This window comes from Antechinus flavipes, chromosome 5 (assembly GCF_016432865.1).
Source record: "Antechinus flavipes isolate AdamAnt ecotype Samford, QLD, Australia chromosome 5, AdamAnt_v2, whole genome shotgun sequence".
NCBI classification, from domain to species: domain Eukaryota; kingdom Metazoa; phylum Chordata; class Mammalia; order Dasyuromorphia; family Dasyuridae; genus Antechinus; species Antechinus flavipes.
This window is the reverse complement of record NC_067402.1, coordinates 29,148,301-29,167,764: the sequence shown is the minus strand read 5'-3', so window position 1 is coordinate 29,167,764 and position 19,464 is coordinate 29,148,301. Positions and strand designations below refer to the sequence as shown.

Genomic DNA, 19,464 nt, shown 5'->3' with positions numbered 1-19,464 from the left:
CGAGGCAATAATAGTAGGTATCATGTCCCCATGCAGAACTCTAATAGCCATAATTTTTCATTTGTTCTATATGCCGATGTTTGATTTTTCTTATGGGAACTTGAAATGGGATAAGGCATGCCTGAGATGATCAAGCAAACTACCTATCTCCTGACAGAAGTCACAGTCTCGGGGTACAGAATGAGCTATATGTGTTTTAGACGGCCAACCTGGGAATTGGTTTTGTTTGACTATGCATATCATTATAAAAATTTCATGTTTTGAAGTGTTGGGGATAGGGAGAGAGGGAGCGAAGGAAGGAAAAAAATTGATTTTTGTTTTTATTTTAAAATTAATTTTTAAAAAGGGAATATGAGTTCAGCCTATTCTTCTGTATAATATCTAGCCATTTTCCTCTTAGGGTAGAAAAGTAACTGAATACAGGTACAGAATGTTATAGACACTGAGAAATACAATTCTTAAAACACTGTTATGCCTTTTTTTTCCTTCATTCTAAGGCCAAGGAGAGTAATTGGGAAATAACAGTAGTAAATGAAAAAGCATTACTATAATTTCAATTGGATATTGTTCCAAGTAGAGCTCTTTCCCATTCTAAACTTACTGTCTGCAGAATAGTCCATCTTACTCAACACCAACCCAAAAGGGTGAGTGTCCAAGGCAACAAATGTTTTGCTATTTTTAAATGAGTTTTTATTGATATCTCCTGGGATAATTTCTGCAGCCTGGTTTCCAGGTTTTCCAACAGTTTTTGCCAAATGAGAAGTGTTTTATCAAACACTGAGTTGGGTGTCCCTGTTTCTGATCCTCCCTTGTCTGCTCTATTCCATTGATCTACCTCTCTACTAAAAACTTACTATTTATACCCAATTACCATTTCCTGGGCTCTTACAACAAAAGTATTCAATGAAAGAGAATGCTCACATGAATTTAATTAAAATAGAAGTAAATTGTTTTTTTTGGGTTTTTTGGGTTTTTTGGTGGAGGTGGAGAGATCATGAAGAAAAATGAAAGGCAGTGTTGGAGAGTAAATGAAGACTTGACCTCAGAGTCTGGATAACATGGGTTTAAGTTGCACCTTGGAAAATCACTTACTGTCTCAGTTTCTAATAGTTTTCTAAATCTACAGATCATAAAAACAGCCTTAGTAGAGGGAGTTTCCTCATTGTAGAGGTTATAGGTATAGTCAGATTCTCCCCATATCAAGCCATCAAAATAACGAGCTACCCACCAAAATATTGAGATGGGGTGTTGATACCCCAAAAGTATAGTGCGGTGGCCAATGTTATGAGACTTCCCAAAAGAACCTGCAGGTATAGACCTGGAAATCAAGGGGCAAAGGGTTTATTATGTTGCTAAGAGCAGACTAAATCCATAAGGGTTTTTTAGCAAGGAAAGGGTTTTAGCAATTACCAAGGGAGAAGACAAGTTTCCTAGCAGTAAAAGGTTTTAGCACTTAACAAGAAGGAAAACAAGCTTTCTAGCAGTAACCAGAAGGAAGACACCATTAAAGAAAAGATGTCATGACATGGGGACAGGCCATTGACTGGTAGACTAGTCCTAAAAAGGAGTTAGCTACAACAAGGAATATGCCTTTGATTGGTGGGCTAAATTCCTAAAGTAATTTCCAAGTATCTCCAGAATGAAATGATCTTTTATAGGGGAAATAACCTTGATATATAACCTTGGTTTTCTGATTGGACAGAGTAAGGTGGAGTTACTAGAGACCTCCACCTAGGATGGGACTGTAATTAAAAATCCACTAGAACAAAGGTCTACTTAAGAACAAAAGGCCTAAACAAAATCAAAAGGGTCCACTTATAGTCCTATCAGTACTCCTCCCCTAGCCTCAGGGAAGTAGCTGAATTTTTGGCCTAGGCCCACCTAACTAACCAGGACCTCCTCATCTTTTATGGAAAGAAATAAACCAATAGATCAATGGTCAATTTTGAATTAGCATCCTTTGGGGCACTGTATTCCTGGTAAGAGAGGGATGCTTCTGCAAGTTAGTAGCTCCCTCTTTTGAGGGATACTTCTGCCCATTTCAATGGTATTCCCAAAGGTGAAATAATAGTGGGGAGGGAAATAAAGTTTCATATTCCTCCCAGCAACGGACCAATAAATGTTAGTGACTACATACCAGATTAGGAGAAGAGAAATCCCTACCAGTCAGAAGGGGCAGGATTAGAATCAGGAGTCAATCAATCTATCAACAAGTATTTATTAAACATCTATTATAAGCAGGTACTGTGCTGGGTCCTATAATAGAATACGAAGACAAAAAGTCCAGATGGTACTTGCTCTAGGAATTATATTTATCAGAATATAACTTTCTCCTATAAATAATGACTTAGAAAACGAGTCCAAATTTGCTGCTTGTAACTACTTTTAGCAGCAGGGCCCTCAGAAGAGTATATTGCACAGATTGGGTAATAATATTAATCATTGTGATCTAATAAAGATGTCATAGTAAATATCGTACAACCCCAGAGTTCAAAGGCAGCCTATGGGTCATGGATTTCAAGTCTAGTTTTGCTTTTGATTATTTAACAAATTTTTGTTGAACTGTATCAATGACTTCATCAAGTTCATTAAAAAAAATACTGCCCATGTAAGTCCTCTGTCTTTATTGTTTCCATTATGAGGAAGCCAGGGCAGTGATTTGGGAGTCAGAAAGGCAGTAACTAATACCTTCCTGAGAAGGACACCAGTGTCTTTTACTCCCATCCCAAGGCTGTCCATAACCAGATCTCTACCTCAAGCTCTGGCCCAAAGCTTTCTAGATGGTCCTTATTCCAAAGAGCTGATTGTCCACAGAAGAGAAATGAAGCCATGTGAAATCTCAGTGGCAGAGCAGGGAAGATCCAGGAAGACTGATGGCTGGGATTCTTCTAGGAAATGATGGAGACTTGATTCCCTTTAGAGTCAATTGCTTGTTAGCAGCTCTCCCGGCTCCCACAGGTACAAAGTTCCCCTGCAGAAACATGCCAGCTGCTTTCCGATTACCTGGGTGACTTACCTTATGTGCCTGTGTTTCTGAGTTGTGTATAAATGAGAGTGCAAAGAAAAGGGGGACTCTGGTGCAATGTGAGCTGTACTACAAGTTATTGGAGATCTTAAGTCACAGCAGATGTCAATGGCAATTTCGTTCCAATGGGCTGGGCAAGGACAAGACTCTAACCTTGACAATACCTTCTGAGACCTACATATTCCCTTGTGCATTCCTGGACCAGATGTTCTAGGATCCCAACCCTTGGCATACCCATAATCCTCTCACCAAAGTGGGAAAGAAAAATAGAACAACAGGCTGCTATTTTCCCTCTCCTGTATTGTTGCTGCCAAATTCAGATGCTGTGTGAGATTCGAAAGCACCTTCTGTCATCAGAAAAAGCCATAGCCAAGCAGCTAAAAAGCTAAAAAGATGTTAAAGTTTGAGGGAGGGGAGAAGGAAGAAGAAAATTAAACAGGTTTTTCCCTCCTCTGATAAAGGGTTCTTCGATTTCCTGTAAATCACTGACCCATTTCTTTAAAATAAAAAAAAAAAAAAAATAAAAGCTTTTTTTCCCTTGGAGAAAGAAAATGCTGTTGTGACACTAGAAAATAGTCCAATTAATATGACTGTTAAAGTTAACAAATAAATGAGATGTTGTGGAGTCCATATCATTGTTTTCAAAATGTAGCTGAGTCTTTCAACTTATCCATCTATATCTGATCATGTTTACAGAGGATCAGGAAATAATCACTTTAACCCTTTCTCCATGCAGAGTCATCCCAAATTTACATTTCCATATTTTAGGTTGTTTGTTTTTTTGGGTTTTTTTATGATAATAAGAGCTAACATTTATACGACACTGTTCCAAGCATAGTACCAAGTCTTTCAACTTTCCATCTATATCTGATCATCTTTATAGCTAGACAAGAAATAATCACCTTAACCCTTTCTCCATTCAGACTAATCCCAGATTCACCTTTCCACTTTTAATGTTGGTTTTTTAAATAATAATAAGAACTAACATTTATATGACACTTAACTCTGTTCCAAGCACTATGCTAAGTCAACTTTCCATCTATATCTGATCATCTTTATAAATAGACAAGAAATAATCACCTTAACCCTTTCTCCATGCAGACTAATCCCAGATTCACCTTTCCACTTTTAATGTTGGTTTTTTCAATAATAAATAAGAGTTAACATTTATATGACACTTACTCTGTTCCAGCACTATACTATGTCTTTCAACTTTCCATCTATATTTGATTATCTTTATAAATAGACAAGAAGCAATTACCTTAACTCTTTATTCAGATTTATCCCAAATTCACCTTTCCACTTATGTTGGTTTTTAAAATAAATATAAGAGCTAACATTTATATTACACTTACTCTGTTCCAGGCACTGTACTAAACACTTTACAATTTATTATCTCATTTAATCCTCATAACAAGGATGACAGGTAGGTGCTATTGTTATCCCATTTTATAGGTGAAAAAATTTAGGCAAATAGATTATTTGCCTGGGGTCATATAACTAATAGGTATGTGAGCCTGGATTTGAACTCCAGTCCTCATCACTCTCTTGTGCCACAATCTCTTTTAATGTCCTGACTCAGTTTCCCAAATTGTGCTATTCAGTTAATCTGCCTCAGGTTGTAACCATCCCCTCTTAATGTTTGATAGCATAAAGGTCTTATATCTTATACATCAGGCTATAATCATTCCCTCTTAATGTTTGATAGGATAAAGGTCTTATATTTTATATCTCGGCTATACTTATTCCCTCTTAATGTTTGATGGGATAAAGGTCTTTATCCATTTTAGACATCATTAGAATATCAAGAGCCTCTTCAGTACCTCCCTCCATTATGTCATCCTAGATGCCTCCCCCCATTAGGTCATTCCCATCCAGGTACCTCCCCTATTATGTCATTGTTCTTATTACCCTATAAAAGAATCTTGTATCTGACATTCATTGCTAGATTCTTTGAGACAATAGTCTCATTCAACCCTGGGACCAAACATGGATCCACTGGTCCCAGGAAATCTCTCCCATCTAATAAATTATTAAATTGTTCTCTAATTTCTATCTTGCTCAGTTTCTCCAGCATTATAACTCTAGCCACTGAGCCAGTAAGTCATATCCAATACAATATCTGAAATATCAAGGGTTTCATTTGGATGCTTATTGGATCGTATTATATTCAGAAGTTACGGCTCCCCAGAATTCAGAGACTGTGGGAGCTGACATACATAGTGGGAAAGAAAAAGAGAACTGGAGACTGCTGTTCTTCCCATACGCTTTCCCATGATCTTGTGGCTGCCAAATTCTAATGAGGTTCAGAACCCTCAATCTGGGTCCTCAGATAACAAGTAAGCTCCTTAAGGTCAAGGACTCTTGTCTCTGAATCCCTGGTTACCAAGCATAGTGCTTGGATTGGTTGGTTCTTGTGCTTCCTTCTGGAAGAGAATCAAAATGGCAATATTGTGTCTAGTCCAGTTACAGTGTGTTCAGCCGTGACTGATCAGACTGACATGAGCTCGGAGTGCTCTGCCTCAGGCTGGGCACAAGAAGTCCCCATGAATATTTGAGAGGATTCTCTAACTTTGCTCTTCTCCCATTTCTTCTGAGCTGCTTCAATTCTGCTCTGTTCATAGAGCACAGCGCCTTCTCTGATGAGGGCACGCCATGCTGGGCGGTCCTGTGCCAGTGTCTCCTAGGTTATCCAATTGATTCTAAAGTTCTCAGGAGAGACCTTGGGAGTGTCCTTGAATCACTTTCTCTGACCACTTTGGGAGTGCTTGCCCTGTGTGGATCTCCATGAAACAGTCTTTTTGGCCAGTCCAATGGAGTTGTCCCTCTGCAGTAGACTTTGAATGCTTGGCAATTTCGTTCAGATGGATTTGTGTAGACTTTAGTTGGAAAAAAGGACCTGGCTAATCTTGCCAGGTGATCTTCAGAATTTTCCTGCCACCGAAGCATTGAATAAATTTATCCAATTTGTCCAAACAGCCACACCCATCTTCATCTCCTAACACTTCTCCCCTCCAGCCATGGACTCTACTGGGGCAACTCCCAGACTCCTCTCCCAAGTCAGATAACAACTACTCTGGATAATTAGAATCTAAACCCTTAACCACTAATGCTGCTCAGGGACTATAGGGAAAATATCACCTCCAACCTCCCCCCCAGATCTTACCTTGGAGCTTTGGTCAGTATCCCACAGAAGATGGGAATGCATCTCGTATCCATTTCCCCTGTGTCAAGAGGTAGGAGGCTAGGTTTCATCATTGGTCCTTTGAGGCCAGTATTGCTTCATTCCTCATTTAGGGATCTTATTTCCCCTTATGTCACTATTGTGGCCATCCAAGAAACTGTTCTCTGAGTTCTGCTCATTTCTGAATGAGACAATTCTTCACGCCCACTGAAAACATTCCCCAGGTCAGAGAGAGTACCCCACAGCTTTAGATCTAACTTCTTTTCTGCGGTTCTTTCTAACCAAAGATCTGGAAGCAGTTAACACATAACCTATTAAGTTTTTGCATTTGCCTCTTAGGTGACAGATGGATCCAGATTATTAGTAATTTTTCAAGATTGTTTTATACATATTTGTTTGATTGTATTCTCCCCCATTAGATTATAAACCACTTGAGGACAGGTATCTTTCGCCTCTTTTTGTATCTCCTGCCCTTAGCAGGATACCTGATATAGAGTAGGTATTTACTAAATATTTATTCATTGGTTGGAGGACCATCTCTAGTCATCCTGATCTATATCTGGCTATAGATCCAAGATGGTTCTGGAGGGGAAAGTGAGGCAGGTCACCTGACCCCGCCCTTCCTAACTTAAATCCAATTCATTTTCAGGTCATAGCATTCCCCTCCACAATATCATGATCCTTTTCAAGAACTAAGGACAAACAACATTCATTGGATGATAAAAAAAACTTTGGAGCAACCTGGAACAAACTCATACTAGTTTTTGCCTGTGAAACAGAATCAGATAACTAGGTGGTACAGTGGCTAGAGCACCAGCTTTGAAATCAAAAACATCTGAGTTCAAATTCAACCTGAAATCCTTAGTCAGTTTTTTTTTTTTTTGTCTACCTCAGTTTTCTTAAATGGAAAACAAACAAACAAAATAATAATAATTAACAGCACCTCTCTCTGATGGTTGTCATGAGGATCAAATGAGATTATATTTTTAAAGCACTTTTTATACCTGTAGGCATGATATAAATGCTATTTTTATTATTATAGATCAAGTAAATATCATACATTAAAGAGTTTGTCATGTTTTCCTTGTTATTTATTCTTTTCCAACAAATAGATTATGGGGCAGAGTTGCTTAGTGACTAATCCAGAATAAATCTGTGCTACAAATAGAATGCAAAACTATTTTTTCTAATCATTTACAGTATTGTCAGTTCTAGCATGAACTAGTTAATTAAGGCATAACATTGAACTCAAAGCTTACAATACTTGTCAGCAAAAATGCCATCAGGGCCAAACCAAGTGAGGTTTAAGAAGCTAATTGGATCATAATGTAATTTTCCAAACGTGGCAACATCAAGAATATACTTTGGGAAAGGAGGGGCAATTCTGTGATTTCTTTGATGTAGAAAGCCACCAGCAAGGAAATTTCTCTACCAATACACATCAACAAATGTTTTACAAGAGTTATCTGGGGCATGGAGAAAAATTAAATCACCTGCCAAGGTTACACATATAGTAGAGTCCAGAAAAAGGACTTGCACTCAGGCCTACTCCATGACTACTCTGTCCTAAGTATAATAACTAGCAAGTAATTAAATTAAAGAAATCACACCAACACTACCATATGTGACAAATGCCTTCCACCTGAAGATCTCATTAAATTCTAATTTCATCTCAGAGTTTTTTCCCTTATCTGGAAAACTGAAACAGTAATACCATTAGTTCAGGATTATCTATATTAACAAAAAAAGAGAGAGAGAGAGACAGACAGACAGACAGACATAAATAGTAGCAAATCACCTAAAAATGGAAGCAGGTTGGGATCCCAGAAAGAACTCTGGATTTGGAATCCTGGCTACAAGCTTTCAATCCTAGCTCTACTCTTTGTGTGTGACATTGAGCAAGATGTTTGCCTTCTCTGGGCCCTTTGCTTCTTCATCTGTAAAATGAGAGAACTGAAACTTCTTTCCACTCTATAAAGTTATGATCCTTATGAACCATTTTCATTTGAGTTTGGAATGCATTCAATCCTTTTTACAACCAATTTGTGGCCCTATATTGTTTCTACTGTTCTTGCTTTGGCAATTGAAAGCCATGAGCAACCCTCCCTGTCTACTTTCTTAGTTCTTATTTCTTAACTATATGAAGAGAGAGCCATAGAATCACAATCAACTTGATCTACAATACCCAACATCATCCAAGTCTTCACTGCTCCTTAGCATCTCTTTATTTATTCTTTTATGGTCTTGCTAGAGCATTCCCCACAGCTGCTAACTCATCTGTCTCTTTCTTGTTAAACCTTCAATCTTAATCCTACTTCCCACCACCCCCCCCAAAAAAAAAATCAAAGTCATCTTATGAGAGTGCCTTTAACTTATCAGTAATTTCCCAATCATTTCACTCACCTTCCCATTAAGGAAGAAGGGTTCCTCCTTCTTGTTAAGGCAAATCACTCTGCCTGTGTCCTTAGTTGAAATCCTTCTTTTTCTAAATCCTTGTTTCATCAATTATTTCCTTTCTTTTTCATCATCTTCATTTTCTTTGTCCATTAGGATATTCTCCTTAGCCTACAGATAGGAAGAAAGGCACAAACAAGTACAGTAGAAGGAAAGCAAAAAGCAAGCAGATTTTGTGGAAGGGGGTTAGGGATGGGGTAGAACTCAGTTCTCTCTTTCAAAGTGGATCTACAGTCAATCAGCCCAAATTCTCAATAAACCACCTAGAAAACTTACTGGCCACAGAATTTCCTAAGCGTCTTCTGGTCTTCACCAATATCTATAGGACTCCTCAATGTCTTACATTTTCAAGTACTTCTAATCCAAATTGTATAAATTACATTTACAAGAAGTCAATCAGCTTGAATTTTTTCAGACACAATGTGGCTAAAAGAAGCTGGTAACCCTATCAGTGTTGTTTATAGCCACAGAACTTTCCTGTCTCAATCTGCCTCAAGCTAAAGGCACACTTTGAGCTATATTTAAAGGAAAAAAGTTTTTTTTTTTAAAACCTTTTTTAAATTACAAGGATCTATGAAAGACCAATATGTGATCTATTAATCACACACATTAAGTTGGTTTTGAGATGATCATTGTTGCAAGCAAATTTTCAATGAATTTTCTATAAAACAAAAACTCTTCCTAATTCAATTTCCAAAACCCAAACATCCAAAAGATGAAAGGGAGAAAGAAGCAAAGGGAAAGTCAAACTTCAACAATGATACTGTATGAGGATGTATTCTGATGGAAGTGGATTTCTTTGACAAAGAGACCTGACTCCATTTCAATTGATAAATGATGGTCAGAAGCAGCTACATCCAGAGAAAGAACACTGGGGAATGAACGTAAACTATTTGCATTTTTGTTTTTCTTCCCAGGTTATTTTTACCTTCTGAATCTAATTCTCCCTGTACAACAAGAGAACTGTTTGGTTCTGCACACATATATTGTATCTAGGATATACTGCAACATATTTAACATATATAGGGACTGCTTGCCATCTAAGGGAGAGGGTGGAGGGAGGGAGGGGAAAAATCGGAACAGAAGCGAGTGCAAGGGATAATGTAAAAAAAATTACCCTGGCATGGGTTCTGTCAATAAAAAGTTATATATAAAAATAAATAAATAAATAATGATAATAATAATAATAACAAATAAAATAAAATCAGGTTAACTAGGAGTTTTAATGTCCAAAAAAGGGGGGGGGGAGTCAAGCAAAGATGAAACAAAAGAAAATATTATGGTCAAATTAGTAGTACCCCTCTAGGGGATGGGGAGGAAGAGAAAAATCAGAACTCAAAAGTTTTTAAATATGAATGTTAAAAATTGTCTTTATATGTAATTTTTTAAAATAAAACATTATTTAAAAAAACCTAATTGGAAGTACCCAACATCATATTTACTGTTAGGAATTTGATATTTGCAATTTTAAGCCATTGGTCTTAAGGTACCATGCTTGCCTCAGAATACACTCCTGTTCAAATCAGGAACAACATGCCCAGGTTTCCCCCATCTCTTAAAAGGAAATATCATATGACTAATCCTTCTTTTTGAGCATTCTTCCAATAGGGTTTTTTGCTCCAAGTATCTGAAAGGCAAAGGGTTCTGAAAGAATTTGTACCCTTTCTACAGCAGTCTTTACCATCCGGATAATAAGAATAATTAGTTAAATTGGAAAGTACAATAGAGCATATTCCTTGTTCTGTTCTAAATCCATCCCCCAACTAACCAAACAATCAAAAAACAATTATTAAGGACCTTGTTATCAAGTACTACTAAAGTCCTATGATAGAAAAGTGAACATCCCTGTCCTCAAGAAACTTACATTCTAATGAGGAAAAAATACAAATATTTATAGATATATACAACACATCTCCACCATAAATATAAGATAAGCTTGGGGAGAAGAGTAGAAGCTAAAAAGATGCTGTCTCAGGCTCCCTACCTACCCACCCAACTACTGTCAATTTGTATTGCCACAGTCACCAAAATTCACCAAAATCTAAAGGAATCAAACATGACACTTCCAAGTGTTTCTAGCCCAATCTGAAAAAATTACACTTGCCAGAGGCCAATTAGCTTGGGATTCACCATAACACAGCTGAACAAAGCTCTAAACTCCTTGTGGCTAATTATGGCTCAGATTCTATTTTACTTCTTGCTTTCACTGCCAAACCTTTAGAAAACAAGTAGTGACTACCTTCACTTCTCCTTTCTCACATCTCTAGCTGCTGTACCCACAACTCTACTCCAACTATTCCCTCCTAGTTTGGCAAAGACCTCTTCCTTGCTAAGTGAGATGACATTTTTACAATCCTCACCCATTTTGACTTCTCTGAGCTCATCACACACTCAACTCTTGCCTCTTTCTGGTATTTTTATTTTCTATATTCCTATACCTGTAGCACCTGGTGCAAAGAAAGTATTTACAAAATACTCTCTCTTTCCTTGGCCTCTGTCACACACATAGGTTTTTCTAGGTTTTCCTACTTTCCTGACACTTGCTGCTCATGCACCTTTGCTAGATTCATCTCCCAACCTCCACTTATTATATACTCACTTAATCCTTCAAAAGGCTTCAGCAGATTGAAGATGCTAGAATTCCACTTATCACTGGGTTTTCCTCCCAATAAGTTATATTTAAGTATTCAATGAACATGATGTTCATTTGTCTCAGTTACGGCCAACTCTCCATGACCCCATATGAGAGTTTTGTTGGCAAAGATGCCATTTTCTTCTCCAGCTCATTTTGCATATGAGGAAACTGAGGCAAATAGGGTTAAGTGACTCACCTAGGGACCCACTAATAAGTATCTGAGGACAGATTTAAACTCTGTAACATGAATCTTCCTGACTTCAAATCCAATCCTCTGTCCGCTGAACCACCTGGCTGCCCAATGAACATAGCCTTTTTATAAAGTAATAATTTATCATTTATAAAAATAAAGTATTAGTTTGTAGTTTTCAGAGTTCACTCTGTACCCACTTCAGCAAAAAGGAATTCTAACAACATTCTAATAGTTCTCCAGCTCTATGGCCTTTGACCAGAACATCCAGCTTCACATCTTTGAATTCTTTCACAGCGCCCTGATGGATATCTACTGGTCTTGGCCATTTACCCACAGCATTTTATCAACTAAAATTTAATGTTCTTAGAATCTTACCATACTGATCGGAGTTCATCGAACAAGCATTTATTAAATGCGTAGTAGTTGTCAGTTACTGTGGATACAAAGACAAATCTTATGTGTTTGTGCAATATGTGTTCTCTACCCAAACTGGAAGAAATTGAAGAATTACAAAGGCAATCGATGACGCTGTGTCATCGGAGATTTGAATTGGATTGCCAAACATGAGGAGGGAAGGAAGGAGGGTGACAATGACACAAGATGTTATTTTCCCAAGCTCAAGGATTAAAGATATAAAAATGCAGAGATAGAGTTGCTAATCAGTCATTTCAGATCCTTTGTGACCTCATTTGGGGTTTTCTTGGGAAAGATCCTGCCATTTCCTTCTACAGTAGATTCAGTAGATATATTTTGTCAGACAATCAATGAGAGGTTAAGTGACTTCCCAGATCAAAGAGTTAGAAAGTGCCTGAGGCTGAATTTGAACTCAAGTTTTCCTGACTCCAAGCCTAGAGCTCTCCGCATTGATTCAAGCGTTTCCTGCGCCCAGATGGACTACAGAACCAAAACGACAGAGATTCAAGCCATATTTCCTTCTCTTTCTCTATTTTTTTTTATCTTTACACTGAATCTGAAGTGCAGAGATATATTCCTATATTGAAATCCATGCCTTCCATGAATGAAACAGATCCTTTCCTACCCAATCAATCAGCCCTCATAGCAAAATTTGCGAGAAAAAGAGAAAAAAAAAAAAAAAATGAATTCAGCCAAACTAACCAAAACCTCAACTATGTCTAAAAATATATACAATATTGTACAATCGTTGTACTTTGCTTCTCTAAGAAAGAGAATGAAGTGCTTTTCCCCAATTCTTCTCTGTGACAAAGTTTGGTAATTAAAACTATACAATATTTATTTTCTTCATTTTATTCTTTGATTTGATAATGATTTTAGTGATTGTGTCTAGTATTTTTCTAGTTCATCTTAGCTCCCTTTGCATATATTCAAAGAAATTTTCCTTCACTTCTCTAAATTCTTCATATCGGTCATTTCTTATAGAATTCAAGAACATTTTAAGATCTTTACAAACTGCTATCTGTAAGAATAGGCCCAGTTACAGAGTCCAGAAGAAAGATATTTTTGAATGGGCTCATTAAGGAAAGCTGGAAGAAATGGCATTTGAACTGGGACTTGAATGAAAGGTATCGTTTTTATAAGATTAGAGTGAAAGAGGAGAGGATGAACAGAGAAAAAGGGATTTCAGCTGGAAAAACCCCCTCAGCAGTAGCCAGCAGGTGTAGCAAGGCAATAAAAAAAATGGAGAGTGATGAGTGATTTAAGGATATTCTAAGTCACAATCTCTAAATTTGCTGACTGTGGCCTAGTGATTTATAATCTAATGCATATTGCTGACACTTGGGCCAAATTCCCAGCAATAACTTTTGGCAAGGAGTGGTCAGGGTAGCTCTCAAAAGAGTGCCCTGAACACAGCTAGCCATCCCCACAATGAACTGTTCAAATGGTGAGTGATTTTTTAAATTTGGCAAGTGGTTTCTATTTGTTGATTGCAGCCCAATGTTCTTGCTAGCCATTAAGAGTCTAGGGCTGAGTCCTGACAGCTGACATTTGGTCATCCTGGCCTAGAATTCCCCTAGAAGTTATGTGCGGGACCAGAAGCATCTAAACATGTACAAGTAGGAAACTGATCCTCGAAGTCCAGAAGTTCCTTATTTTTTGTGTGTGTTGTGACAATCTTTGGGTTTGACCATCTCATAAAATCCATAGATTTCTCAGAATGATTTTAAAGACATAAAATAAATTTAAAAGATTACAAGGAAACCAATTACATTGAATTATACTTAGTCAAATATTTTTCAGAACAAATTCACAGATTTTAAAAGCATCTATTTTGAACACTTAAAAGATAAGTTCTATTAGAGCAGAGTTTGGTTTCCATTTTGTCCTGGGGTTCTTAGCATAATGTTTTGTACATTTTTTTAAAGTTGAGGCTGAGTTAGAAAGTTTTCAGGAGTGACTCCTTTTGCAACTTGGAGTCTTCACCTCTAGGGACATATAGAATTGATTTTTATTGGGTCCGATATCCAGTATATGACAAAGGGCTAGATTTGAATCTGACCCCCAAAGCTTTATCATTCTCATTAGTGACAAAATCATAGATAATACACTTAGCAAAATTGCCTGAGACACAAATCTAGAAAGGACAGCTATTCTGCATAACAGAGTTCAGATATCTCTTACCCAAGATATGTAAACAGGAAGAACTTTGGTTTGAATCTAATTGGATAAAATTTACTAGGGATATGTACATGTAAAGTTTTATGCTTAGGTTAAAAAAAATCAACTTTACAAAAAAAATTGTATAGAAATGATAAGATAGCAGTGAATCTGAACAAATTATGGAGGTTTTAGTGGAATTCAAGTTGCAAGTAAATTAACAGTCTGATGTCCTATAATAGCACCGAATTCTTAGGTTTTATTGATAGATATAGTATATAGTCTAAGGAGATGAAGATCCTGCTAGATTCTTTCCTGGTCAGACCAATTCTTGGTGCTCAATCACCAAGTTTTAAGAAAGACATACAGAGGAAGCCAACCGTGTTGGTGAAGAACCTTAAGATCATATCTTTTGGGAAGATCATGTACCTTTTCAAAGAAATGACCCACCTTCTCTTTGAGGATAAAAACTGGCTCAAATTTAGTACACAGCAGTCACTTGGCTGTGGCAGAATTGTAAACATGTTTTGGGTTATTGCAAGTCACTGCAAAATTCTTCTATATTGATGCAGATTCTCAGCCTTTAAAAAAAAAAAAAAAACTACTTATAAGAGTTTATACCTCACTACTGAGATCTAGACTTTTATCACTTAATAGCTTGATTTTGTTGTCCAGTCATGTCCAACTCTTCCATGTCTTTATTTAGAGCATTTTTGGCAAAGATATGGGAATGATTTGACATTTCTTTCTCCAGATCATTTTACAGATGAGAAAACTGACACTGAATTAAATGAACTGCCCAAAGTCACCCACCTAGTAAGGGTCTGGAGTCACATTTGAATTCAGGAAGATAAGTCTTCCTGATTCCAGGCTCAGTGATCTATTTACTGTGCCACCAGGCTTTCCCTTAGCTACACCCAACTTTTTCTGTCTTTTTCTTAATAACAATTTTTCTCACTCCCACTTATCCATTTTTTTCACAAACCTTTTTGTTTGTTCAACTTGTCAATTCACTTTAACAATTTATTTCATTTATCTTTTCAGCTTATCCTGAAATTCACTCATATAACTCCCCCAAATATAATCTTTGGACTCTTTCACAAATTCAAAATTCTCTTAACCATTCTGTGATTTTCTTCTCCTAATTTAGCTCAGTCCTTTCTCCCATATCCCTTTCCCATAGATCATGAAACTGGGAGTAGAATAGCTTAAATTCTATTATTCTATTAAAATAGAATACACCTATTTGGGGGGGGGTGGAAATCATAGGGTTTTTTTTAGCCTGGATTTCCCCTGGGGTAAAAGTGCTGAGGAGGATAGTGGTTATCATAGGAACAACAGCATCAGTCACAACTATAACACACAATTATATGGCACTTTAAAATCTGCCATGTGCTTTACACATAGTATCTCTTGTCAGAATCTCAGTCAGATTTGATTTGAGCATCAACTCTGATCCTTTCTGTAGCATAGGTATAAAATAGATATTCTCTCTATAATGATAGGATATTTAAGTTCCCTATGTTCAATAACACAATCATTTTTTTTTTAATCAGGTAACTCAAAAAAAAAAAAAGAATGTAGTGGGCTTTTTAAAAGTTTTTTTTAAAAAAAAAAACTCTTTACAAAAGAAAACTCATCAGAATATAAATTTTTAAATTTTATTTATTTTATTTTTAGTTGGTAAAATAAATTTCTGTATCATTTTTAATTTCCAAACCAATTTCCAAGCATTTTCCTTACATAGTAGAATTTTTAAAAGATGATTGCACGTGAAACTCTAAACCTAATATGTATAACTTGCTATTCCTTTTAAAATATAATAAATTTATCATGTAAATTTATTTTTTCTTTCCTTTACTCCTCATCCTAGACATAGTTCCCATTAGATACAAATATGTATATAAAATATGTAAATTTCTATATATTTCTATTTATCTATTTTTGCTGGATACAGATAGTATCTTTCTTCATAAGTCCTTTATAGTTAATTTGGGTATTTATAACAATCAAAATGACTTAGTCACTCAATGTTGTTCTTAAAACAATATCGTTGTCACTGTATACAATGTTCTCTTGGTTCTGCTCGTTTCACTCTTCATGATTTCATGCAATATCTATGTTTTTCTTTTTTTATATAATTATAGCTTTTTATTGACAGAACATATGCACGGGTAATTTTTCAACATTGTCCCTTGCACTCACTTCTGTTCCACCTTTTCCCTTTCCTCCTCCACCCCTTCCCCTAGATGGCAGACATGTTCTCATACATGTTAAACATGTTAAAGTATATCTTAAATACAATATATGTGTACAAATCCATACAGTTCTCATGTTGCACATCGAATTCAGAAGGTGAAAATACCCTGGGAAGAAAAATAAAAATGCAAGTAGTCCACATTCATTTCCCAGTGTTCCTTCTCTGGGTGTAGCTGATTCTGTCCATCATTGATCAATTGGAACTGAATTGGATCTTCTCATTGTCGAAGATATCCACTCCCATCAGAATAAGGGATATCTATGTTTTTCTAAAATCACTGTGCTCATCATTTCTTATATCACAGTAGTATTCCATCACAATCATATATCAAAGCTCATTTAGCTATTCCCTGATTTTAAAATCTAGGTATTTTTAAAATATTATGACAAGTTCAGACTTTCACCCTAAACTTAAATATTTATCTGAAGCTCAGTTGAATTATCATTTGAAATAAATTAAAATACCGTATAGTAACGACCCACTTATCTGGAAGAGAGCTGCTAACAAAGTTCCATTTTAACTATTATATGATCAATCAGATTCCCAACAACTTCAATTTCCTGAAACATAGTCTAGAATCTAAAAATAGGGTTTTTAAAACGATTACAGCAATGAGCTCCAAGTAGTAAAAATAGATAACAGGTGCTAAAAAACAGGGAGTAGTACCATGGAAAAGCACTACACTAGGATTTAGAAAGACTAAATTTTCTAATTACTCACTATCCTGCTACTTAGTCAGTCAATCAACACACATTGACAATATTCTAGGCCATGAGAATAGAATGACAAAAAATTAAATCATCTCTGTTCTCAGGAAGTTTTCCTTCTATCTGGTGAAGCAATACACACACACACACACACACACACACACACAAATAAATAGAAGAGATTTACAAGATGAATACAAAGAGATAGTGGAGAGGAGAAAAGGGATGCCCTAGTAATGAGACCTTAAACAATTTATCTGAGATATTGACTCGTGTGGATAATTTGAAATATTCCTTCTTGTTCCAAAAGTCAATGGCTGGGTTATAGCTGGCAGACTAAAAGTAAAAGAAGAGATGAAAGAATTATAAAGAAATTGTGAAAAATAAATAAAAATTCAAAACGCTTGCCCTCAAGGGCAAGAGAAAGCAGAGAATTATAGGCTACATTTTTAGAAAGATTTCCATTAAAATAATCATTTTTTTTAATTTTGCCTCTTAAAGAAGGGTAAGTTTCAATTATCTTTAAAATTCACTGATGTGGAACACCTCATTTCCCATTGATGCTGGAGAAATGAGGCGTTATTATACCAAGAATTTGCTATAGATGGGGGTGGGGAGGAATTTGTGTGGGGAAGGTGGATTCATTCTTTCCTGCGAATTTTTTTTTTTTTTTTTTACCATTCCGTTAAACTAATTTGGTATTAAACTAAGCTATCACTTGCTCTGTAAGACTTCTCTTTCTAATTAGGTTTCTAACAAAGAAAAACATTTGGAATTTAATGAAAATGGGACTCAGGAGATGATTTGCTTTCAGATTGAAGAAGGCAAAGGAGAATGAAGTGACAGCCTATTTTGAATGCAGATTTTATTATTTCACAAGGAAGAAACACCATGGCTCCTTCATAAATCGTGGGTCTGACCTCCATTTGCACCATTAACATATTCCTCTGAGAATCTGATCGATCATAGAGTAGGTAAAACAGAACTTTGCTAGCAGCCCTCTTCCTGCTTTCTTTCTTTTTCTTTTTTTTTTTTTTTTTTTTTTAAATTCTAGAGAGTTAACAGTCAAAAAATACGATTCGTTCAATTTCACCTCCTCTACTGGAATCCCCACACAATCAAATAGGCTCCTATTCCTCAGAGTCACAAAAGCAATTTTAATGGAGTTTCAGAGTGAAAGTTCACTTAAACCATGAAATTAAGGTGCAAGTGGGTATAGTATGTCCTCTCCCTGAAAATGGTTCTCACTGATGCAATGTCACCAAGAGAAAAAAAATGGCAGGAGGACTGCAAGAATGTATGAGTTCGTGTTTTGGATTCATTCAATGCTCTCTGCTTCCAATTCTATTTCCTTAACAGGGAGTTTGGAAGCATTGGTGGGGGAGGGAGGTGAATTAGTTTCAAGTAATCTTAGAAGATGAAATGTAGATGAGGAAAAGACAAACATTGCTCCATTTTATTTCATTTATAATGTTTGCTGAATAATATCAAAGAATAATCCACCCTAATCTATAAAGATGGCAGCCTACAGTTTTATTCACTTTACCTGTCAAAACTGGCAAGCCATCATGGATGCATAAAGAATGAAAAAACTATAAGATACAATAGGGTTCCATACTACCTTGCCAAATTCACACTTGAACAAGTCATTTATCCCTCTGGGTTTGAGTTTTTTAATTTGTAAGATAAGAATAATGATCAATTAATTGAATGGTAGATTTAGTGAGAGCTGGAAATGAATTCAGGACTTTTAAAGTCAAGTTCAAGCATAGATCTTGGTGGAATAGTGGTCACTGATGGGAGACAAGCTTCCCTTTTGAATGCTATTCGGTAAGTTTACTCTTTAAAAAGTCCTGAAATAACTGGTGCTTCATGTGTCATCACAAACAGGAATGCCCATTTAGCCTGGGGATGTTTAGCTTCTGAAGAAACAACCACAAAATTGATGTGATTCTAGACCACAATTTATGCCTTGTGAATCTGCAGCTTTCCTGCAAAGAGGAACAGTTCCACAGAGTCAGTTGATCAGTATGTTGGCTTCAGCCTGGAGAGGAAGCTATACAATTTAATAATGTATGACTGAGAATAAAAAAGATGGGCAGCAGACTTCTCGTTTCACTTCATGGATCAGCATTAATTGTTTCTTTTGAACCCACAGAGCCAAATAGTGAAGTCATATGAAATAATAAAGGGCTAAGTATCATGTTTCTAGTTAATTTAACATTTTCCTGTTCCTCCAATGAGCTGCTACAATAAGCTAAATTTAACACAATTAGCCTAAAGTGACTTAGTGACCACTTATCTCTTCACCATTGTGTTATATTATACTATTCTCTAATAATATAAAGACTTCTTTTATTGGGGATTAGAGTAGGGAGTCTTAACCCTTATGGTGTCATAGACCCATTAGCAGTCTGATGAAGCGTACAGAC

At 36.3% G+C, this 19,464-nt stretch overlaps 1 long non-coding RNA gene across 1 annotated transcript in view; it reads right to left on the bottom strand.

Moving 5' to 3' along the window:
- LOC127537797 (uncharacterized) overlaps positions 1–11,593 on the bottom strand; it is a 78,810-nt gene extending 67,217 nt beyond the window's left edge. The window contains exons 1-2 of the long non-coding RNA XR_007947609.1: positions 11,495–11,593; positions 8,613–8,774 (exon numbers count right to left, since the gene is read on the bottom strand). This is a non-coding gene — a long non-coding RNA (uncharacterized LOC127537797). The remainder of the gene's footprint in view (positions 1–8,612; positions 8,775–11,494) is intronic.
- Between the last annotated feature and the right edge of the window lie 7,871 nt (positions 11,594–19,464).